General features: G+C 34.0%; 1 protein-coding gene across 10 annotated transcripts in view; it reads left to right on the forward strand.

Annotated features, from left to right (window-relative positions):
• Positions 1-26573, forward strand: part of MBD5 (methyl-CpG binding domain protein 5) — a 330231-nt gene that overhangs the window by 197226 nt on the left and 106432 nt on the right. For 8 of the 10 annotated variants that reach the window (XM_074363612.1, XM_074363613.1, XM_074363609.1 and 5 more), the window contains one exon: positions 13622-13744. The exons of 1 other annotated variant lie outside the window; for it this stretch is intronic. The gene's annotated coding sequence lies outside the window, so the exon portion shown is untranslated. Of the gene's footprint in view, positions 1-13621; positions 13745-26354; positions 26411-26573 lie in introns of all 10 variants that reach the window. One more of the 10 variants, XM_074363611.1, reaches the window with a different exon arrangement.

A 26573-nucleotide genomic window follows, 5' to 3' on the forward strand; every position in this document is an offset into this window, starting at 1 on the left:
TTTCTTTGTTAACTCGTATCAGAGCTGTGGAATGCTTTGTTTATTTAATTAAGTTGACATCTATGTTAAAAAGAAATCACTTAATCTGGTTTTACTTATTTTTAAAAACAAAAATTCTTTTTATGACCCGTCCTGTATTATTTTTATTATCTAAGAATAGTTGGTACCAAGATGAGGAATCTAAATGAAATAGAAACTAAAGATTTATGGTAAATAGTAGGGGCATGAGAGTGGAGAGGGGCAGTTTATTATCAAAAGTTTAAAATTAAAGGCTATTTAAAGATAAGTTATAATTTTAACTATGGAAATAATGAAAATTAACAGAGTGAATAACATTTTTTTCCTTTTTTGCAATTTCTAACAGTTTATAACACAATATGACATCCTGCCCTTAATGTTTAACTTTTTGGCATGCTTTTACAAATGTCCTTTTTTGCAAAAATATTTACAGGTTTTTGTTTTGTTTTGTTTTTCTTTTTAGTCTTTCCAATGGTCTCTTCAGTCCTTTGATACTCAAATTATTCTCCTGTGGAGCACCCATTGAATCATCATCTGTTTTCTCTATTTCATTTTAACTTGTCTAACGGGCTTTATGTGTTATTTGAGTAGTGTTCGAATATCACTTTCATTAACTTCATAAAATTCTGCATTTTTCCCGTATTGACTTTGAGTTAATTTGCGTTACATTATATATAGCCATAAATAGCATCCTCAAAGGATATATACATTTACAACATCCAGTGATTAAGGAAAGACTGACCAGCAAAATTTTTGTCACAGTGGGTAAGGACAGCCTCTTTACAGTGTTGAGCCCGGAACACTATTTGAGTAGGGAACAATTAGTGAGTGAAGCATGCATTAGTCAGTATTTTATGGTGTGAGAACTTTTGCTTGAGTGATGTATATTCAAATTATGGGAATTCTATTATGTTTTTAGTCTTCTGGATAAGGAACTGTGGCTTTCTGGGTGGCAGATTCTGAAGGTTTTTGAGTTTAACATAAAAGCTTTCCTCTCTGACATAAATTCATCAACTATATATTTTTTAAGTACCATAAAAATGTATGTTTGTCAACTTTAGACTTAGGAAAAAAGGAATCAATTTCTTCAAGGTAATAAGATGGAAATTCACTCATAGCATTGGTTAAACTAGGCTGCCAATGTTGATACTGATCTTCATTTAGCATGAATAATACTCTACCAGCCAAGAAATATATTTTTTTTGCAATAGATATTAGACAAAAGAACATAGTACTAGTTGACTCACTACTACATTACAATAGGAGCTCCAAGTACAAATCCATACCAAGGAAAAGAAAGCCTTGATGACAGAACTAGCTGATCCACAGGTGCAATTAACCACTCACTGCAGGGGTGAATTTAGTTAATCTATCACAAGCTAATTTGTTAGGAGTGCTGACATAGAAATAAAAAAAGAAAAAACAGTCAGCTCGAAATAGGAGGTGTTAATGGACAAATGTTATAAAACACTAATTAAATGGAACTGTAAAATTTCTGGCATTTATTATTCAAAGATTTTTGAATAATGTTAAGACAGAGACTTTTCTAGGTTTCCTATATCTGTAAGTAAGTTCTATAATTAGGAAATAAATCTCATCCTAGCCTTAAGTGATTTATCTTTCCTGTGAGCTGCTAGAAGTTTCATTCTCCATATTGCTTCTTTGATGATAACTTTATACCAGCCGTAAACAGCTCCTTCACTATTTCCTGAAACTTATTTAAAGCTCTTATTGTAATTGAGCTTTTATACTTACATATTTCCAACCAAACTATAAGCTTCTTATAATCCATCATACTCTTCAACTTCTACTATTGTGCCTTGTTAATAGTAGACACGGCCAAAATATTTATTTAATTTGTCTGATACAAACTCCATTCTTTTCCAAAATAAGAAAAAATAACTTGGCTCCTATTTAATGTATGGTATGATATTCTCACAGAACTACACAAAGCCTTTATAGCAAATATTAACCATTACCCCATTACTAAACTTAGAATGATTCTTTTTCTAATATGGATTGTGAGTGGAATTTCTGATTCATGCTGCAAATACTTTCTAAGATGATAATACTCATCAAAGTGAGGATGACACGTGACAATGTGCAGAAATGAGTATTTTCTTATACTGCTGATGGATGTAAATTGGTACAACTCTTGGAAGGCAATAAAGATATGTATATATACTAGAAGCCTAAAGATATCATTATCCTTTGATAATATCTTTTAATAAAACCCAGTTTCTGAAAATCTATTCTTAAAAAGTATAGAAAAAGCATTATCCCAAGGAAACTGCAATATTATTTATAATAATAAAATTTTGGAAAATACCTAAATGATAAATAAGAGTGAATGGTAATAAGCAGAATACAGTGCAGTGGTATTTTATTATAAATAACATTTGTAAAGAATTTTTTTGAAACATGGACTTTTTTGTTAAAAATGTATAAAATTTAGGTGTAATATTATCACTGCTTTATAAAAAAAAATCATGGGAAACAGTCTGGAAGAAGATACAGAAAAAGCTAACAATTTAACAGTGATTTGGTTTTGAGTGGTGGAACTGTTTCTTTCTTACCCTTATTTGTATTCTCTAGCAATCATATAGAAATCATGTATTATTTTTAGAATAAAAAAACAAGATGCTTTTTTAAAAAATTTTGGAAACAATCCTTAAATCATACCTCTCTAGGGAAAGACATACTTTTGAAAAATGAAAACTCTGATTTTAACAGTTTTTAGGAACTTCAAAATAAAAAGGGAAAACTAGAACTACTTTAAAGTACTGAGGACTTGATCAAATTCACAGTCATACTGCCATGACTTGTCCTCCTTACAAATGAGAGGCCTCAATACAAAATTCGTCCTCCTGTTCATGGCCTAACAGGCCTTCTTTTGACTTAAGAGACCAAGCTAAACAATTGCCTGCCCATTTCAGTGTGGCAACTCCAGACTCCTGCCCTTTCTACCCATCATTTGCTCTTAATTTCCTTCTTGTAAGACCAGGTAGAATTGCCCCTCATAGCTTTGACCTAATTATGTGTGCTGAGTCCAACCTCATGTTTTAAGCAACAGATGAGTGCACTACCAAAGGAAAGCTGTGCTTGAGATGGACTGCTCCTTGATTTCTCTCATGCATTGCTTAATGTTATTGACATGGGTGGTTCAAATTGCTGACACAAAACTTCATTTTCTAAAACCCAATTTATGTCAGGGTTCTAGTTCAGGCATTGTTGCCCATATTCTGCATGTATTAGTATAGTTGGGCCATTAACTTTTTAAGCAATATGTAACAGCTTTATTGACATATAATTCATACATCATACAATCCACCCAGTTAAATTAAAAAATTCAATGTTTTTTAGTATATTGACACAGTTGTGCAGCATGCACTGCAATCAATTTTAGAACATTTTTCTCACTCCAGAAAGAAACCTGTACCCATTACCAGTAACTCCTCATTTCCCTCCAAGTTGTGTTTCCCCCTTTACCCCACCCTGGGCAACCAATAATCTACTTTTTGTCTATATAGATTTTCCTATTCTGACATTGCTTACAAATGGAATCATATAATATGCAGTCTTTTGTGACAGGTTTCTTTCACTTAGCACAATATTTTTAATGTTCATCCATTTTGTAGCATATATCATTACTTCATTCATTTTTTATTACTCAGTAATATTCCATTTATGGATATACCAATTTTATTCATCTTTTCATCAGTGATGAACATTTAGATTGTTTCTTTTTAGCTATTATGAATAATATGCTGCTGTGAGCTTTTGCATACAAATTTTTGTGTGAACATATGTTCTTATTGTTCTTTGGCATGTAAGTAGATTTGGAATTACTGAGTCATATGGTATCTCTGTTTTCAACATTTGAGGAACTGAGGCTGTTTTCCAAAATGGCTGCATCATTTTTCAGCCTACCAAAAGTATATGAGGGTTTAAGCTTCTTTATATCTTTGTCAATGCTTGCTAGTATCTTTTTTTTTTTTTATTATAACCATCCTATTGGATGTAAGTTGGTACTTGATTGTGGTGTATATATTTCTCTAATGTCAAATGATGTTAAGAATCTTCATGTCTTTATTGACCATTTGTATATCTTCTTGAAGAAATGTCTATTCAAATGCTTTTTCTGTTTTTGAGTTGTCTTTATTATTGCTTTAAGAGTTCTTTATATTTTCTAAATACAAGCCCATTTATTATGAAGCACAAAAGTTTTAATTTTGATCATGTACAGTTTATCTATTTTTTCTTTTATCACTTGTGATTTTGATATCATATCTAAGAAGACTTTGCCTAACCCAAGATAATGAAAATATATTCCTATGTTTTCTTCTAAGAGTTTTATACTTTTAGCTTGTATATTTAGGTCTATGATCTACTTTGAGTTAATTTTTGTGCATGGTATGAAAAACAGGCTTAACTTCATTTTTTACCCTGTAGAATTGTTTTTGCACCCTTCTTGAGAATCAGTTGGATCATAAATGTGAAGGTTTGTTTGGGGATTTTTAATTCTGTTCTGTTTATCTGTGTGTGTATCTTTATGCCAGTACCATACTGTCTTAATTACTGCATATGATCACCCTGGAATGACAGTGGCTGTGACACAGCTCTCTTTGACTGTCCCTTTCCCTGATCGCTACTATACTGTCTGCTTCTGTTGGCATCTCACACATCTGTTACATTCCTCTGATTGCCAATGGAATACTCTATCGTTTTTCTAAAGCACAACAACACAAATTATTACTCCACAGACTGATCTTATTAAATTCTATTCCCTTTTCTAGTGTAGTTTTTGAGGCTGTTTTTTGAGAGGTTTGTCTTGACTTTGGGAGGATTCTTCTTAGCCTTCTCCTTCTTTGGCTCTCTCTGGTAAATATCCCCGTTTTCTTGGGTATTTTTCTGTTTTATATAATGACTGATAGAGCCAGTCATTTCCTGTTATTCACTGATGTGGACTATCTTTTAGCACCATTTTCCCAACAGTCTTTTCTCGCTTTGTGTCTCTGTGTCACATCTTGGTAATCCTCCTAATATTTCAGACTTTGTCATTATTATATTTGTTATGGTGATCCACAATCAGTGATCTTTGATGTTGATACTATAATTGTTTTGGGGTGCCTCGAACTACGCCCATACAAGATGGCAAACTTAACCAATAAACATGTGTATTCTGACTGCTCCACCAACCAGCTGTTCCCCTCTCTCCCTCTCCTTGAACTTTGCTTTTCCCTGAGACATAACAATATTGAATTTAGGCCAATTAATAACCCTATAACAGCCTCTAAGTGTTCAAGTGAAAGGAAGCACATCTCTCGGTTTAAATCAAAAGCTAGAAATGATCAAACTTAGTGAGGAAGACATGTCCAAAGCTGAGATAGGCTGAAAGCTAGCACGCTTGCACCAAACAATTAGCCAACCTGTGTGTGAATGCAAAGGAAAAGTTCTTGAAGGAAATTAGAAGCGCTACTCCAGTGACACATGAATGATAACAAAGTGAAACTATCTTACTGCTGGCATGAAGAAAGTTAAAGTAGTCTAGATAGAAGATCAAACCAGCCACAATGTTCCCTTAAGCCAAAGCCTAATTCTGAGCAAGGCACCAACTCTCTTCAATTCTATGATTGAGAGAGGTGAGGAAGCTGCAGAAGGTTAAAGCCAGCAGAGTTTAGTTCATAAGGTTTAAGGAAAGTAGCCATCTCCATAACAGAAAACTGCGAGGTGAAGAAGCCAGGGCTGATGTAGAAGCTGCAGCAAATTATCCAGAAAATCTACCAAAGATAATTAACAAAGGTGGCTACACTACAGAACAGATTTTCATTGGAGCCTTATACTGGAAGAAGATGCCATCTAAGACTTTCATTGAAGAGAAATCAATGGCTAGCTTCAAAGCTAAAAGGACAGGCTGACTCTCTTACATGAGGCTAATGCAGCTGGTGACTCTAAGTTGAAGCCAATGCCTATTTACCATTCTGAAAATCCTAAGGCCCTTAAGAATTACGCTAAATCTACTCTGTGCTCTATAAATTGAACAACAAAGCCCAGATGACAGCACATCTGTTGACAATATGGTTTACTGAATGCCCACTCTTGAGACATACTACTCAGAAAAAAAGATTCCTCTCAAAATATTACTGCTCACTGATAATACACCAGTCACCCAAGATCTCTGATGGTGATGTGCAAGGAGATTCATGTTGTTTTCATGACTACTAACACAGTATCTATTCTGCCTCCTGTGAATCAAAGAGTAATTTAAACTTTCAAGCCCTATCCTTTAAGAAATACATTTCTTAAGGCTGTAGCTGCCAAAGACAGTGATCCTCTGATGAATCTGAGCAAAGTAAATTGAAAACCTTCTGAAAAGGATTCACCATTCCAGATGCTATTAAGAACATTTGTGATTCATGTGAAGAGGTCAAAATATCAACATTAACAGGGGCTTACAAGAAGTTGATTCCAACTTTCATGGATGACTTAGGAGTGCAAGACTTCACTGGACGAAGTAATTGTAGATGTGGTGGAAATAGCAAGAGAACTAGAATTAGAAGTGGAGCCTGAAGATGTGACTGACTTGCTGCAATCTCATGATAAAACTTGAAAGGTTAAGAGTTGCTTCTTATAGATGAACAAAGAAATTGGTTTCTTGAGATGGAATCTACTGGTGAAGATGCTGTGTAGATTGTTGAAACGACAACAAGGAATTAGAATATTACATAAACTTAGTTGACAAAGTAGAGTCAAGATTTGAGAGGATTGGCTCCAATTTTAAAAGAAGTTCAGCTGTATGTAAAATGCTATCAAACAGTATTGCATGCTACAGACATATCCTTCATGAAAGGAAGAGTCAATTGATGTGGCAAACTGCACTGTTGTTTTAGTTCAAGAAATTGCCACCGCCAGTTTAACCTTCAGCAACTACCACCCCCTCAGTCAGCAGCCATGAACAGCGAGACAAAACCCTCCACCAGCAAAAGGATTGACTCCCAGAAAGCTCAGATGATAGTTAGCATTTTTTAGAAAAAAAAAAATACTTTATTAAGGTATGTACATTGTTTTTTAGATGTAATGCTATTGCACACTTAATAGACTACAGTTAATAAAATCTAACTTTTATTTGCATTGGGAAACCAAAAATTTGTGTGAGCTGCTTAGTTGAAATATTCTCTTTATTATTGTGGTCTGGAACTGAATCCACAGTATCTCCAAGGTATCCCTGTACCTTCTCTCCTCACTTATGTTAAAGTGCTAACCTTTTGAGACCTAATTCAAATACTAGCTTTTCCTGACTACCCCAGTCAAGATTCTGAATTCCTGAATTACTTAATGCTTATTATATGATGGGTTGTATTTTTAATACTTGTTTGAATAGGTCTTACACATACATTTTTTACATAAGAGTTCAACATGCAGAGAAGTGAAAAAGAACATTTCAGTCAATGGACATGGTGTCTACAAAGGCACAGGAATATGAAGTAACACAGAGTTTTCCAGTAAATGTTAGGTTATTTAGTATAGCTAGAATGTAGAATGTCTACTGGGGATGTGAGAAAAGTGGGAACCAAATCATGAAGGAGTATATAACTCATGCTAAGAAATGTACATCCGAACTGCCCCAGCCCCCACTGCAATCAATGGGTAGTCATCAAAGAAATCAAATAGGGAAGATTTATTATACTAGTTACAATCAACTTTGATGTAATTCTCTAGCTTTTAATATTCTTCATTTCCTTAGAATTTTATTTTTACTTTATATAGCTGTAAAATTATGATCATATTTTTGCAGTCTTTTTTTCTTAACCTAGTGTATATTCTTCCTGTACTCAGTGGGAATACACATACATATTTAGAGAGAGAGGAACTTGATCATTGGTTTAAAGGATGGAATTATGCACACACACACACACACCTGCACCTTGCATTTCTGACTCTACAGTACTTTGTAGAAATAACTCTAAAGTTTTTTTTTAATGACTGCAATATATTGTGTAGTATGGAGGTACCAAAATTTGTTCAGCTATTCCCCTATTTGTGGACATTCATCTTGTTTCCACTTTCTTTATATTCTTGAAGGAGGTATAACTAAGTCAAATTTGTTTATTTCACTAAATTCCACTATAGGCTAGATTAATCCACCATGAACTATTAAATAATTCATGTAAGTTTGGGTATAAAAGACAGAAGTAAACTTATATTAATAATTGCTTATTTGCTATGATCCTTTCTCAGATCCTGTTTTCTACCAAACTAATGGATATTTAGGAGTTATACCTGGTAGTAATATAAAATCATAATGCTTGAAATAAACGCATTTGGTCACTCAAATTTTAAGTTAAAGTATACTGATACCTTATATATTGAAACAAAGGGAAATTATAATAGTATTTTCCAAACTGAGATGTTAATAGGAATTTTATGACAAACGCATTCCATGGTCAAATTATTTGGGAAAATATATTGGATTGAACTGGGTTCTACAAGCATTTGCATTTCTCTGAGAATGCATTATTTCATGAAATACCATTTGGTAAAGAGTACTCTACATTATATTCTAAAGTCATGTAGACATCTGAATTGTGTTCAGACGTGTGGGTAGATTCCCAAAGTCCATTTTTGTGGCACCTATATCTGTCCCCCAGTAGGACAGATCTGGGAAGGATGACCCATTCAGATCGCTGCTAATTTGTCTAGGTGTTAGTCCATTACTCCTTAATGTATATACTTAATATATCAATCAATCACAAAAGCTGAGAATTCCAATGATACTAGGTTATGAATATTTTTAAAGCATACTCAGTACTTTTTTTACCTTTTGCACATTTGTCCTGTTCCACCTGCCCATAATCTCTTTCTTCTTATATTTCTATGTATTAAGGTTTCAGTTTTCTTTAAATGCTCCTTTGTTTTTGAAGCTTTACCCAAGCTCTCCAGTGGGAATCAAAACTATTCCTTGTTCAATTTTCTCATACCACTTTGCATTCTCAATGATTTAAGTTCCTTCCTTACGATTCACACAGTTGTTGTGCATGTACACCAAAGCAGATACTGGGCTATGACCCTAGTTCTTGCTGTGGAGGAGCTCTTAGGCCAGCTGAGGAGTCAGATATACAAATAAATTCATATAGTGTAATGTGATATGTATTTATACTGGTAAACCATGCTAGTGGTGAAAGAATTAACATGAGAAACTATGGACTAAAACATTTGAATGTAAATTGGCTTACATAACTAAGATTTTAAGCTTCATTCAGGATGTTCAAACCTAGAACTAAAGTAGAATGTTGTGCTGATTATTGTATGTAGCTTTCTCTCCCACTAGCTTATAAGTGCTTTGAAGACTTGGTCTATGTATTTTTCTGTTTTTCTGTTTCCTATTGTACTACTATAAATGCATAGAATACACTCAGTAAGTGTTTGTTCAATTAAATTAATGTCTAGAAGTTACTCATTTATGAAAATTTATTCTCACAGTCTGAAATTTGATATATCTACATATTGAGACTGCTGTTTTATTCCTAACTTAAGATGTAATTATAAGGAAGGTGACAAACAACATTTTAAAAAGTTTATTATCTGACCCTTTCTCAGAAGCACTTTGGAAACTAGACTTATGGGTGGTGCCTTTGCACAAAATATTTATGGATTGCTTTAATTCCTTGACACATTATTTTGAATACACATACCAGTTTCATCTGAATTCTTAAGCTAACTAAATGTCATCTCAAACTAAGTTTAGTGGGTCAAAAGTTATGTATGCCTTTTGGGGTCAAAAACAACAAGGGATCTTGTGTGTGCAAAAAGCTAATTGTAGAGGCAGTTACAAAAGAGAAATTCCAAAGATTTTTCGAACAATTCTAGCATTTCTGGGCTTGGTTTATGGCCTCCCAATATAACCATTTTGAAGGACAAAACTGATTTAAAGTATGTTTATTATAATACCAGATTCTTCGTAGTCTAAGTTTGTAACTCCAGTTTATTAAGAGTTGTTGGTTTTGTTGGACTGGAATTTAAGCATTTTATTGTTTCCTGACTAATTATCTGTCTGATGCTATTTTTAATTCACATTAAACTTTTACCAGTGACCCTGAGATTATAACTTGTTTTTAATTAGAGAATTTCATTCTTGTTTCATCATTTTCATTCTTTAAAAGATGCTATTATAGCTCCATTTTTTTCATTTTGTATTGGATATTTTCCATCATGAAAAAAATGTATAGTTCATGTTCGATTTTCTCATTATTTTCATTGCTATTATTAAGTAATGATAATGGAAGATGAGACCAGAAATCATCTTTATTACTTGATTACCTGATCCTTTACCTAAAGGAGCCTAATCTAGAGATAAGATCAAGGGCATATCAGATGGAGCAAATACTGTAAAGCAGCATTTATTTCAACTGCACTTAGTTTCTGAGAAGTGAAGCAAGAGTTGAGCTGAAGTTTACTTTTGCTTTAGCCAAAAAGAAAAGAATTACCAGTCAAATTAATCCTGTAGACATGAAGAGATGGATCTATTTAAGAAAACAAATGCCCTTTTAAAGACTTTGAGCTCATTTGGGATATCCATTTACCTCCAATTTTTATTCTGACTTTGGAAGATTTTATTTTACAAATTTATGAAGTTTTATAGAGTCTAGGTACCATTTTTCAATTTCTCTTTAGGTAGTGTTAAACTTATAAATAATAAAATAATTTACTACTCTAGGCTTTACTAATTAAGTCTGATAAAATTCACTTAATAAGCACTTAATACAGAATACGTGTTTTCAGAAGTATTTGAACAGGCTTTTGGAGCATACAACCATAAATATCAAAGGGTAAAGTGGAGATTTGGGGGATACTAGCCTAACCTTTTAAATTTGATAGGAAAGCCATCTGATCTTCTGTCACAAGCAAGACCTGGAATAATTTGAACAACAATTGCACATTCTTATATTTTTTGTATAAAATATATATTCACAAATACTACCCATTATGTCCAGACTTTTAATAGGGTACTTTGATTTTTGTGAAAATAAGTTATAACTATTACAAGGCATAGTATACTTTGTGAAGAAATTGGGCTAATGTTATTAAAAATTTTTAACAGTTAGCGTTTGCATACTGTTTCATGTTTATCAAAATATGTCTATATTTATTGTCTCAGTTGATCTTAGAAACAGTAGAGGTGATACTCTCCTTTCCTTCTACGCTTCCCCAGCTTCCTAGGAGACTCGTATCATCCTGACATCAGTGGATGAGTATGGGTTTCCACATTCTTCTCTCTGCTGAGTGACTCTTGGCACTTGGCACTTGGCACTTGGGCACCATGTGCCATCATCCATGAGATGTAGTTCCTCTTGCTTAGCCTCTGGACTTCATACACTGAATCTACTGCCATAGTCCTTGCTGTGGTCTCCAATTGTAAGGACCATGTACTCTTTACCCTGTTTCTTTAAACCCTAGTCTCTTTTATGTCTCCAAGCTCAGTCTAAGCCACTTTTGCACCCCTCTCATGGCAGAGGCTTCAGTAACTTTTCAGATGTTCTCCCCCAATACACAGACAAATCCTCCCGGGTACCTTTCTCAGTCATCTTCAGTACTCTACACTCAGATACCTCAATGCTCTTTCCTGCCTGGCAGCAAGTATTTTATTTCCTTTGCATGGGAAAACATCTGTTACATCGTCTTGCATTCTTGTCTACTTTATTGTTTTTACAGTATAAGCTTTATGATATTAATACATAATAATACATCTCTATATGTACTGAAATGATCAACTGACAAAACATATTACATAAAGAAAACAAGATACAGAACAGAGTATATAACCTACTCCATTTCTGTAAATACATGTGTAGATGTGGCAATGCCTTAAACATTTCTGGAAGAATACACGAATCTGGTAGCAGGGTTTGCCTCTGGGGAGGGAAAATAGATGTACTGGGGACAAGACTGGAAGAGAATTTTTCACTGCCTTTTTATATCTTTCAAATTCTATATCATGCAAATAACCTATTCAACAATAAATAAAAGATAATTATAAAACATTTATAACTTGGCTTCTTCGATCCTGCCAAGCTCCAGATCATCTGATTCTCAGCCACAAATAAAAAGTAGCTCTTTTGTAAAAGCTGTCTCTTCTTCCCCTTCTCTGCTCCCTAATGTGCTGCACTTTCTTGCAGAACTTTATTGAAGGCTGCATGAAGCAGCAACATGCTCTAGCATTCTGAATTTTTCCCCTTCATTTGAATAGAAAACACTTAAGTAGGAAGATAGCCTAAGTCCCAAATATATAAAATGATGGTTTAGTTATTTTGCTAACTTGCCAGACTGAGATAGAGGGGTCCTCACTACATTTCACCTGACCCCTTTAAGGCCAAGCCAAGATGATATTTTAGGGTCTGTTACTTGCAAGAATTTTTTTTATCTGTAGGCCTATCACATTGAATAGATATTTAATAAATTATGGTGAATATAAACGCATGGATGAATAATTTTATCTGTAGAAATAGTCCACCAAAGTTAATTTTCAGTGTATTAATAGAGATTTTAGAACTTTAGATTTTAATTTTCCCAACTGTTCAGTAATTCTGTCTTTTTCCCTGATCTAAGATCCAATCAAGGATCACGCATTGTATTCAGTTGTCATATTCATTTCATCTCCTTTAATCTAAAAAAACAAAGTTCCCAGCCTTTTTCTTTTTTTTTTTTTTTTTTTTGTCATGTCATTGACATGTTTTAAAAGTCTGGGCCAATTGTTTGCAAAATGCCCCTTAATTTAGGTTTTTCTGAAATTTTTTATTGTTGGATTTGGATTAAATAGTCTAGGCAAGAATACTCCATTCTTGATGCTGTCCCTTCTCAAGGTATCATATCAAGTGTAAGAGGAAATTAGTTTAACAGTAGAAAAGCACACTACTGTGACTTGATGGAAGGTCTAATTTGAGTTTTTAATTTTCCTACTTTAATTTTATACTAATCAGTCAATTGCTAAGTAGTTGGTACTTAAATAGACCAGGTATCAGTAAATAGTATTTTATTCAATCCATTGGCTATCAACAAAAAAGTTCCCCTTTTGAAATGATCGGTTTCTTGTGAGTTTGTTTGTAACAGTTTAGGGAGCTGATAGACTCAAGTTACTGATTTGCAAAGCTGAGGGCCAGATGGTAATAATATCCACTCACAGCACCGAAGTGAGAATTACTTGAGATGTTAACAGAAGTAAAATGTCACTGACAGTAAAATGTTCTGTGGAGAGTCTCTTAATGTAATCAACCCCAGCCAGGTATTTATTTTTTAAAACCACATACCTAGCATATACTATTGTTGTTGTGTCTGGCACTGCTGTAAGTACTTTATGACTATTCATCTTTATAACAACCCTTCTACTTGGGTACTATTATTATCCCCATTTACAGATGAGAAAACTGAGGCACAGAGAGGATAAATAATTTTCCCATGGTCATACAACAAATAAGTGGTAATTTTTCCAACTGTCTATCTGTGAGACCTCACTTGAAAATGCAGCCTGTATAGCTCCAATGTATACCTAAGGATAATTTTCATTCTGTTACTTCTTTAAATAAATGTGTCTGTGTTGTTTCTGCTACAGAGAGAAGAGGTACTCCTTTATAGGGATTCATAAAGGCACAGAGCATTCTAGAGATTTACTGCCTCCATCACACTGCTGGGTCTCACAGCACATGTTATGTTTTCATCAGTTTCTCTCCAAAAGGTAGGAATTTTTTTCTCTCCATGAATTCTTCATGTATTTATAGTTTTCTTGTCTATGGACATAATTTTTATTAAATATAAAAAGCATCTGATATCTATAGAATAAAATACAAGACATCTCCAAATAGTTAAGACACATAAACAAATTACATCTAAAAAAATATTTCTATAGTGAAATTAATATGTGTTCATTGTGAACAAAAAGAAAGACAATATGGAAAAGTATAGTAATCCTACCACCTTGAGATAAGTACTCTTTATATTCTGTTGTATGTTTTTCTGAATTTATTGATATATATGTATATGGTACATAATATATATATCTATAAATATTATTGTTATGACTAGAAATAATGGAATATAAATGCTCTTTGGCTAGAATGCTTCTATTTATTACAGCATTTTTCATGTCAGTAAATAACATTCACATTACCACTGTTAATGGTTGTATAATATTCCAGTTTAAGAATATAATGTAAGTTATATAACCACTTTTCAATTACTGAGTGTTTGGGGCCTTTCCAATTTTCTCCTCCAGTTAATATGACTTCAGTGAACATCCTTGTACATCTTTGTACTCATGGCTAATGATTTTTTTAGGACAGTTTCCAAAAGTAACCGTTGCAAAACTTTAGTTACTAAGCATGTTCTCTGATAAAAGAGTTCCTATAACATGAGGAAACACTGTCTATTATTCAGCATCTTGGAGAATACCAGTGTATAGTAATATACTAAGTCTTAGAAGTCAACCTTATTTGACTAGAGAATCCTTCCTTAAACTGACATCTGTCTACAGAATATTGATACTTGGAGAAGTTGTGCACGTGTGAAGGGAGGAGAGGTGAAATCTCTGTACTTTCTGCTCACTTGCTATGAACCTAAAACATATTTTTAAAAGTCTATTTTTTAAAAAAACAAAGCAAAAATTTGAAAAAGGAAATTAAAAAAAACATTGTATAAATTTACATTTGAAATTAAATTTAGACTTACACATACACTCACAGAATAGCATTTGTCAACATCCCACTGAGCACTTTGGAAAATGCTAGCTTATGGTATATTCTTAAAAATGGAATTGGTGGATAAAAGGGTAAATATATTGAAAGGCTCTACCAATTTGCGTTCCCACGAACAGCATATGATAGTGTCGCTTTCTTAATAGTTTTGTCATCTGATATTAACTGTTTTTGTTTTTAAGTAAATCTGAAATGATCAAAGTGTATGGCATTTTAATTTTCATTTTATTTGGTTACTAGTGAGACATATCTTTTTATATTTTTATTTGTCCTTTATATTTATTTTATGACTATCTCATTTATGACCCATTAAAATTTTTTCCTGAGGTCTTTAATTTTTTTTTGATTGAGAAGAATCAAGAATCATATTAAAAATATTAACAGTAAGTCACATGTGTTACAAATACACTTTCCCATTTTTTCACATTTTGTTATAATGTTTTGTTTTTCTTTTATGTGCTTTCTTTTTTTTTTTTTTTCCATTCAAAAAATACTTAGTAGACATTTATTGAAACTGTTATGGCAGCCACTATAGAAGAAGCACATACTCCCTGTGGAAAACTAAAAATACAGAAAAGTATCAATAATACTTTGGTGTACTTTCTGCAGTTTTTACATAGTTTCAACTTCTTTTTTTGACATTTTTTATTGAGTTATAGTCATTTTACAATGTTGTGTCAATTTCTAGTGTAGAGCAGAATTATTCAATTATACATGAACGTACATATATTCATTGTCGCATTTTTTTTTTTTTGCTGTGAGCTACCACAAGATCTTGTATATATTTCCCTGTACTATATAGTATAATCTTGTTTATCTATTCTACATATGCCTGTCAGTATCTACAAATTTCCAACTCCCAGTCTGTCCCTTCCCACTCCCCACCCCCTTGGCAACCACAAGTTTGTATTCTACGTCTGAGTCTGTTTCTGTTTTGTATTTACGTTCTTTTTTTTTTAGATTCCGCATATGAGCAATCTCATATGGTATTTTTCTTTGTCTTTCTGGCTTGCTTCACTTAGAATGACATTCTCCAGGAGCATCCATGTTGCTGCAAATGGCGTTATGTTGTCGGTTTTTATGGCTGAATAGTATTCCATTGTATAAATATACTACATCTTCTTTATCCAGTCATCCATTGATGGACATTTAGGCTGTTTCCATGTCTTGGCTATTGTAAATAGTGCTGCTATGAACATTGGGGTGCAGGTGTCATCCTGAGGTAGGGTTCCTTCTGGATATAAGCCCAGGAGCGGGATTCCTGGGTCATACGGTAAGTCTATTCCTAGTCTTTTGAGGAATCTCCATACTGTTTTCCATAGTGGCTGCACCAAACTGCATTCCCACCAGCAGTGTAGGAGGGTTCCCCTTTCTCCACAGCCTCTCCAGCATTTGTCATTTGTGGATTTTTGAATGATGGCCATTCTGACTGGTGTGAGGTGATACCTCATTGTAGTTTTGATTTGCATTTCTCTGATAATTAGTGATATTGAGCATTTTTTCATGTGCCTGTTGATCATTTGTATTTCTTCCTTGGAGAATTGCTTGTTTAGGTCTTCTGCCCATCTTTGGATTGAGTTGTTTGTTTTTTTCTTATTAAGTCATATGAGCTGCTTATATATTCTGGAGATCAAGCCTTTGTCAGTTTCATCTTTTGCAAAAATTTTCTCCCTTTCCTTAGGTTGTCGTTTTGTTTTGCTTATGGTTTCCTTTGCTGTACAGAAGCTTGTAGGTTTAATTGGGTCCCATTTGTTTATTCTTGCTTTTATTTCTATTGCTTGGGTAGACTGCCCTAGGAGAACATTTTGAGATGTATGTGAGATAATGTTTTGCCTATATTTTCTTCTAGGAGGTTTATAGTATCTTGCCTTTTGTTTAAGTCTTTGATCCATTTTTAGTTTATTTTTGTGTATGGTGTAAGGGAGCATTCTAGCTTCATTGATTTACATGCTGCTGTCCAGTTTTCCCAACATTAGCTGAAGAGACTGTCTTTATTCCATTGTATATTCTTGCCTATTTTGTCGAAGATTAGTTGACCAAAAGTTTGCGGGTTCATTTCTGGGCTCTCTATTCTGTTCCATTGGTCCATATGTCTGTTTTTGTACCAGTACCATACTGTTTTGATTACTGTAGCCCTATAGTATTGTCTGAAGTCTGGGAGAGTTATTCCTCCAGCCTTTCTTTTACCAAACATACAAAGAAGAACTCATACCAGTCTTTCTCAAACTCTTCCAGAAGACTGAAAAGGAGGGAATACTCCCAAACTCATTCTATGAAGCCACCTTCACCCTGATACCAAAACCAGGCAAAGACACTACCAAAAAAGAGAATTACAGACCAATATCACTGATGAACATAGATGCAAAAATCCTTAGCAAACAGAATCCAACAGCACATAAAAAAGATCATGATCAAGTGGGGTTCATCCCAGGGACACAGGAGTGGTTCAACATACACAAATCAAGCAATGTAATACATCACATCAGTAAGAGAAAGGACAAAAACCACATGATCATCTCAATAGATGAAGAAAAAGCATTTGATAAAATTCAACACCCATTTATAATAAAAACTGTCACCAAAGTGGGTATAGAGGGAACATATCTCAACATCATAAAAGCTATATATATATATATGACAGACCTACAGCCAGCATAGTACTCAACGGTGAAAAACTCAAAAGCTTCCCACTAAAATCTGGGACAAGACAAGGCTGCCCACTATCACCACTCCTATTCAACATAGTCTTGGAAGTCCTAGCCACAGCAATCAGGCAAGAGAGAGAAATAAAAGGGATCCATATTGGAAAAGAAGAGGTAAAATTGTCACTATATGCAGATGACATGATACTATATATACAAAACCCTAAAAGGTCCACACAAAAACTACTAGAACTAATCGAAGAATTCAGCAAGGTAGAGGTTACAAGATTGACGTACAAAAGTCAGTTGCATTTCTTTACGCTGACGATAAATCAACAGGAAACAAAAGTAAAGAAACAATCCTCTTTAAAATGACATCCAAAATAATAAAATACCTAGGAATAAATCTAACCAAGGAGGTGAAAGACTTATACATGGAGTACTGTAAAACACTGATTAAGGAAATTAAAGAAGACTTTAAAAAATGGAAAGATATCCCATGCTCCTGGATTGGAAGAATCAATATTGTTAAAATGGTCATACTGCTCAAGGCAATCTACAGATTTAATGCAACCCCTATCAAATTACCCAGGACATATTTCACAGAACTAGAACAAATCATAATAAAATTTATATGGAACCACAAAAGACCTAGAATTGCCAAAGCATTACTGAAGAAAAAGAAAGAGGCTGGAGGAATAACTTTCCCAGACTTCAGACAATACTATAGAGCTACAGTAATCAAAACAGTATGTGCTTTCTTTTTGCCATATAAGGTTAGCACTTTTATGAGTTTAAATTGGTCATCTTCCTCACGACTTCTGGTTTTGATGTCTGTACATTGCTTTTTTTTTTGAACTGTTTACTACAGACAGTTTCAAAAATAGAATATTTGGTAGAATAGTATAATGAACCCCCACATACTTCAGTCTGGCTTCAATAATTAAGGACCCAAAGCTAAACTTTCTTCATTTATACCTCCTATGTTATTTTGAAGCAAATTCAGCCATTAAATCATTAAATATTTCAGTATGCAATTGACTTTAAAGGTATTTTTAACTAACCTATATTTCATATCTGCCATGGTTTGTCTTGCTTACACTACAACATGCTTATAATGATACACCAAACATCAGCATTAATTCAGATTATAAATTAGGATTTTAAAATAGGCTCTGTAAGAATTTAATTATGCTAAATACTTGTGTTGCTCATCTCTCATGGATTAAATATACATATCTGTACGACCCAAACATTTTTGTTACCAAAGTTATATCTTAATAAAAAGCCTCAGTTTCCTCTTTTTATTAAAGTTATACCTTAGTAGACTCTATAACTCTTTTTACAGCATGATAGAAATTTCATTTTTCTGTCTTCAGAGGTACTATCCTAAATTGTGAATTATGTTGCTTTTTTTAATAGAGACTTTTCAAGTATTTTGAGTAAAACTTTACATATGCCTCTCCAGAAACATAATGGTATTTTTTTAATCCTCAGATTAGATAGAATTTCATATGTTATATGTGATTAGTATCTGATTTGTTTTTGAAGTATCAATTCAGAAGAAAGCAACATTTAGGGCTTTCTGTGCAGTTTGATAGTGAATGTAAAAGTTCATCATAGAAAATTAAGAAAATATCCCATGATTACTAGTACCAGAAAGAGTATACAATATCCTCAAATATGGTTGTTATTCAAAGAAGAAGAATGCAAAAACAGAGTTAGTCTCTACTGGAAATAGGATTGTCAATACATATTAAAAACAGAGAAGGAAAATAAGTCTGAACTTTTGTCATAGCTAAGTAAAATCATGTAAATTTTTATAGTTAAGAGAATTCTTTGGGTAAATATTGCCAGATTATTTTGTTTTATGAATGAGAAAACAAAAGAACAGAGAGTTTAACTCATTTGTCTGAAGTCACACACATTTTTTCCAGTTTTCTCAGAAGACATTTAAGAAGTAAATAAAAGGCTCTAAAAAGTTATCATTAACAAAAATCACAATTATTGAGTACTTACTATGTAGCAGACAATCAACTAAATACTTTGACTCATTTGTTTCATTTACCTGTACAATGTGCTTTGAGGTGAGAATTATTATTATCCCTTTTTATGGAGGTAAGGGATCTGACTCTCACCCAGGCAGTCTGAGACACACAGCCCTCACTCTTCATTGCTGTAATTAAGAAAAGAGACTTCTACGTGTTAAAATCAGTAGGAAATTGTATTTCTCTATCAACTAAAGCTGATAGAATTATTGGAAGAACAGAGAGAATTGCAACAGACAATCCTAGAGATAAAGCAGGAATGAAAGTTTTAGCAAGATAGATGACAAGAAATAATATTGTTACACCCTAAGTAAAAAAAAAAAAAAAAAAAAGTAGAAGGTCTAAATAAAGAAATTTATGGCATAATTTGACTCTAGATTATTCTTAATTTTCAGAGAATATTGCATCCCTCAACTCATTTTCGCATTTATAAAAATTATTTTGGTTTTTTAAATAAAAGATGGCTTATCTTTCTTATAAATTAGTAAAGAAAGCAACACTCAAAACAGATTGACTGTTACTCTGGGTTTTAATGCTTGCTGCAGTTCATGTCTAAAGGTGCACATGAATTAAACAGAAAATGAAATCATGAAAGAAAAAAAGGATTTTTAAAAGCGAATTTGCAAGTTTAGTTCTAAATAGCAACCACAATTTTAGCTTGAGGCTTTTCTGAGTGACTGTGAGTAATAATTAGGTGAGATTATAGGCCCCAGGCAAAGCCTCAGGATGTTAATACTCCTAGCCAGTCATTTATTCTCAAAAAATGGTCCTTAGTTTATGGAGACTATTTGAAATACCAGAGGGAATCAAACCTGAGTCTGTCACTTTATCCCAAGGGTTATCTTAGGAGTCTGAAGCTTAAAATGTTAAGATAAATGTTTACCAAAATGAAAACCCTTTGGTAGGCTTTTCACTTTCTGTTGCTTTATTTTTACTGCTTTGGGGTATGTATTTTTATTTACCTGCAGAAGGAATTATGCATAAAAATTGTAACCCCAAGAAAGTAGTATCACTACTGAAAATTGTGTTCCACTGTATAGAGCATCTATTCAGGGGAAATAGGTAAGTTTTTTTTTTTAAGATAATAAATTCTATCTCTCATTTTTATTAGATTTTCATGGAAATTTATGTTTGAGATAATTCTGATTTACTATTTTTTGCTAAAAACATTCTTCTAACCTGATCTTATGTAAAATTATGGACTGGTTAGTGTGGATGTTTTGAAATTCCCGAAGTCTTGAATTCATGGATAATTATGTATTGTCAGTTACCAAAACATCAGTTTCCTCCCATCCTTATATCTCTTTGCTCTAACTCTTCCCTAAAAGCTTTGAGACTTACATTGTTAAAATGATCCTCCCCTGCTTTTAAAACGTATTTACATAATAGACAGTAAGAGGTAGGAAATTAACAAACCAAAACATTTACTTACTCACTCAGTTTAGGGAATAATGATTATGATGATGATGATGGTGATGATGATAGTACTAAAGAGTAATGTTCTTATAATCAGCTACAAACATGAGGAAGAATAACTAGGCTTTACATCAGGTTTACTGTATGCCAGGCACTATTCTAACATTCTAACTCAAAACTGCATTATTATCCTCATTTTTAAATGAGGAAACTGAGTCAATAAGAGATTAAATCGTAAGTAATAGATTCAGGAGGAGAAAACTGAACCAGGGCTTGAAAGAGCCACAGTAGAAAATTCTCAGTCTTTCAGGGTCTCTCATCACTGCATACAGTATAAGGCTTTGTGCTGAGAGTACAGTCTGTAAATGAGGTAGGCACAGTTCCTGATTCCATTAAACACCAAATTACACAATTTATTTCATTTTCATTTTACGAAGTAATGGGAGAACATATATAGGGACCTCACGTAGTCTGGGAAAATCAGGCAAAAGGTCTCAGTTTTGGGGGCTGAGATCTGAGGGATGAGTAGGATTCACAAGGTCAAGTGGAAATGGAGGGGTGAGATGGGCAGGGGGTCACATTATGACTTTTATGGACCCTAGACACTTCTGCCTTCATATGTTGCTTCCTCCATGAAAATATTAAAAATCAAATTTTGCAACTTTACTGGCAATGAAGACAAATATGTTAATATTATATAGTAAAACATTTTCTTTGACCTAAAAGGTTTTCTTTTCTTATTTTAAAAGAAAGTAAAACATTTTTTGTGGACTCCTAAAAGTATTGTGGGCCCTAGGCACTTGTGGCCACTGTGCCTAATGGATAAGTCAGCCTGGAGGTGAATACTGGGCAGGAGGCACGTCAGGTGGAAGGAACAGCGTAGGGGCTTGCTTGCTCAGGAAACTGAAAGGAGGCCAGTGTGACTACAGCAGAGAGTGCAGGGGAGGGAGGCACAAAGTGAGGCAGGCAGGGTCGTGTAGGCCGTGTTTAGAATTTTTACATTTATCCTCAGAGCTACAGAAAACTTCCAAGGGGTTATGTGTGTGTGCGAATGTGTATGCTTAAATCAAATTAATATATGTACATGATTAAAATCAATAGTTCTTTGGTTCAGCTTTTCCCTCTGAAGCCTCACTTCTCTTTCCTCTTTTCCTTCTAATATTTATCTTCATTTATCCAGGTTTAAGTAATTTGCTTCCACCTCAGATTTTTTAATGTATCACTCTTACGCATCATATAGTTACACACACGCACACAGATAAAGGAAGCATTATAATTTCACTCTCTTCCTACCCCACCTCCACCTTTTCCCTATCATTCTTCATTTGGTTTTATCTCTGTTTTTGATTTCTCTGTTGTAACTTCAGATTACAAACGAATGCCTTTATTTCTTGTCTCATTAACTGTTCATGCTGCTTTGGGATTGTCCCCTTCTATCAGATGAGGATAAGTGCGCCCACGTTCTCCATGGTTTGGCCCTCAGTTCTTTCATTTTTGTATTTCTAAAATTGATGCTATTTACATATATTTATAATAACAATTAAGTATGTATGTTATTGTGTGAGAAGTGCCTTTGCATTTGCTGCTCCCTCCACTGGGGAACATCTTTTTGCCCACAGGACCGCATGGCTTGATCCTCCCTTAACGTCCTTGACCCAGGTGGCAGCTGCTCAGTAGGCCTGTTCCTATCCGTCTGATTGGAAATAGCAACTCCCCTACCTGAGATTCTTGCTTTACTTTCTGTTATATTTTTCTCCATAGCACTTACTGTTAATATAAACTGTATATTTTATTTCACCTAATTTTTAAAATTATTGTTAGTCTCCCCATTCTTGACTATAGCTTCAAGACGATAAGGATTATCTACTTTAACTAATGTATTTGATTTTTTGGTTTATTATTTTCCTTCTCATGACTATATTCTCAGTGGTTAGAACAATGCCAGGTATAGACTTACTTGAATTAATGATTGGTTGTAATCCCAAGTAGTCTTTTTTGGTTTTATGTCCATACTAAGGCAATTTTTCAGTTTTCGTAAAAATCTCTAATTGCGTTTTTTGTTTTTCCTGCATTGTTTTTTTCCTTTATCACATTCCCAGTTCTTTCCAGCTCTCCATTGTGTGAAACATTCTGGGGCATCTTTTTCTTGTTCTCTTCTTTTCCCTGGGACCTGCTCTTCTCGAGCCTTCCATCCTCCGGTCGCACAGCTGTCCTCCTGTGGCTTCCCTTTCCTGCTCTCCTCAACCCACATTTTTTCTCTTCCTTCACTGTACATCCTCCTTTAATGGAGAATATCCCTTAGCAAGTTTCTAAGAAAGAATATACGGGTGATAAATTTTTTGAACTTTCATGTGTATGAAATATTCTTTATTCTCACTAGAAGCGTCTCCAGGTTGTAACATCAGAAGGTGCAAGCATGGAGGCAGGGCCTGACTGAGGGAAAGGGGAGAAGAGGGGTGCTTACATCAGTGTTGGAGAGGAAAGGAAAGGATTAAAAGGTGCCACGCTTTGACTACCTGCTCCACAGGAGACACTGTCCAAAAGCTGACATTTTGTACTTCTACCACTAACTTTTTTATAGTAATCGGAACAATGATTGTATTAAAACTTGTAGAAAAGGTACCGTATTTGAAGAGTGTGGTGAGGATAAGCAGTTGCTCCCTGTCCAGCTGCTCGCCATCTGAATTCTAGTTTGTCTAGAATTCTAGGGTACAAATCATTTTCCCTCTGAACTTGGAAGGCAATGCACCACAGTCTAATAAAATTTATTATCAACAGCCTGAGTTAGTCCTTTTAGCTCATCTGCTTTTTCCCTGTGGCAATTTTTGGGGTCCATTCTTGTTTTTCTTGGTTTTTTCAGTTCCTAAGGGTGTGTCTTGGTGTAGGCTTTTTTCTGTTCATGTTGTAGTCAGTGAGCATTTTCATCTGAGGCGTTTCATCCCTAGAAAACCATCTTGTATTATTTCTTTGGTGCTGGCCTCCCTTTTTTTCTCTTTTCCTTCTTGTTCTTTCCTTCTGTAACTTTTGTTCCCTGAAGGATCCCATGAACTGAACATCTAATGTCTCATCTTTACAATGATATTTTCTGTTTCTTTTAAAAATCTATTTCCAGGCATTGCTCTCAATTCCTAAAACCAGACCAAAATAAGAGATTTATAGGGTTGAAATATAAAATTATGTTTTCACTTTCTAAGAGTCTTTCATATTCTCTGGGGGGGTTGTTTATCTTTTGTTTGTTTGTTTGTTTTAAGACAAGAGAGTAGTGATTAAGAGCACAGACCGTGGAGCCAGACTGAGTTGGAATCCCCATCTCCCATTTTGTAACTCTGTGACCTTGAGCAATTGTAAATTCTCTGTCTCTGTTGTAATCTGAAATGGAGATAATAGTATACCTGTCTCTGAGTTCTGAGGATTAAACATAAAACTCTACGAACAAAATCTTGAACAGAGTAAGCATTACATATATTTGCTATTATAATTGCTATTATCATCACGTTAGTATTATTTTCACGTTAGTATTATTTTGTTGATGCCGTCTGCTCACTATCCCTGAGGATACTAGCTATGGTTCTTTTTAAAGTTTACCATTTTTTCCTGAATTACCCATTTCCTCCAGTTCAGCTTCTTTTTTCTGTTTGCTTTTTTAAATTTCTCCTTTTTATGCAGGAAGCTTTCTTTACTTATCTGGCAATTCTTGGTTACAGTTTCATATTTAACAGCGAGAAAATAGCTGATTGGGAGCTTTGCATACAAAGGCAGCTTTACTGATTTCAGGTGTGTAGGGTAATTAGGCCAGGGAACTAATCATTACAGTGGAGAGTCCCTAAATGCTAGATATCAAAACTGTTCTTTGCTCTACGATTGATTTTTCTCAAGAGGAACTCTTTGATTGTTTCTTTGGGGAATGCCTTGCTTCAGCGGATGTGGATGCTAACTGTTCTGTATACAAACATTAAAATTTCCCCCCATTTGCAGCCCTACCTCTCACTCCTGCTCTCACTGCTGCCCTCTTACCTGGCATCTGTGAGCCTGTGAAACTCTGTGGTTCTACAGATCTATGGGTCCCGTCTTAGCTTTTGGCACTTTGTGTGCACTGTATACTGAGGCTTCCTGTGCTCCACCACAGCATTTTTCTCTCTATATTTTCCTGCTCACATTGATTTTTTTTTTGAAATCTATCATCTGTTGATGGTCTATCCCCCATCCATTGTGGTGGTTTATTTTTTATTCCTATACTGTCATTTTAGTAGGTCCTAAAAGAAGTAAAACATGATGGTCTAGGGGGAGGGTATAGCACAAGCAGTAGAGCGCATCATTAGCACGCACGAGGTCCTGGGTTCAATCTCCAGCACCTCCTCTAAAAATAAATAAATAAACCTAATTACCTCCCCCCTCCAAAAAGGAAAAAAAAAACCCAAAAACCATGAATGGTCTGCTCCCATCTTTAACTAGAAGTCATTGAATGTTTGTAAGCAGAAAAATGACCAAATCAAATGTCATTTTTCAAAGATCACTCTATCTAAAGTTTGAAGTATAGCACCATAAACTAACAGATTAGGTTTTCCTGGAAGTAATTATGTGATGCTTATAGCACCTAGGACACAATAAAGATAGTAACAGTATTTATTAAAACAATGACATAAATAACATATTCTTAGACATAAATAGATCAGTAGTTAATGATATGCAGTCATCTAGAAATAATACTTCTACTAAAAGCAAAATGTGTTCATAATCATATTATATAAACATAAAATATTAATATATTATACTTATTTATTATTCCCCAGGCCAGAACAGAAATGACTACCTTCAGAAATCATCCAGTCTCTACCTACTCTAGCAGTGCTTTCCATCTATCACTGAATACCAGCCTATCTCTTATCATGGAACATAAACGTGATTTTGCATAGAATAGCAATAAATTAGTCTTAAACCAACCTTTGACTGCTAGAAGCTTATAATCCTTTATTTGCAGTAAATTGACAGTTGTGAAGATCAAAATACTATCTCATAAGGTGGCAATGATGTTTAAATTAGATAAAATATATAATGTTTATTTCCCCTTCTTTCTTCATACTGTAAACACATTTTTAAACCACCTCTGGAATATCTCCATAACTAGAGTAAATCCGCTAATCCAAATTCCCTAATCTGTATCTATATGAAAATTTTGGTGCCAACCAAACTACTGCCAACTCATGGAATGTTACATGTAAAAAGTAACACTTTCCTTTTTCCTTGCAGTCTTAAGTAGCTCCTTTTTGTGCTTAATTAAAAGATGCTTGTAAGCTTTAGTGCTTTTCAAGAAATATACATTGATTATAACCAAGTTTTTATAATATGAATAATTTCTTTTTTAAATATTTTTAATTGAAAAAAATTTTATTGAAGTGTAGTTGATTTACAATATTAGTTTCAGGTGTACAGCAAAGTGATTCAGCTATATATATATATATATATATATATAATGTAAATTTTCTTTTCAGATATTTTTCCATTATATGTTATTACAAGAAATTGAATATATTCCCTGGGCTATACAGTAAGTCCTTGTTGTTTGTCCATCTTATTTATTTATTTATTTATTATTGTATTATTGTGTTATTTTATTTTGGTGGAGGGGAGAGATAATTAGGTTTTGGTTTTTTTTTTTTTACAGGAGATTCTGGGGATTGACCAAGGGCCTCCTGCATGCTAAGCATGCG

This window comes from Camelus bactrianus, chromosome 5, assembly GCF_048773025.1.
Source record: "Camelus bactrianus isolate YW-2024 breed Bactrian camel chromosome 5, ASM4877302v1, whole genome shotgun sequence".
NCBI classification, from domain to species: domain Eukaryota; kingdom Metazoa; phylum Chordata; class Mammalia; order Artiodactyla; family Camelidae; genus Camelus; species Camelus bactrianus.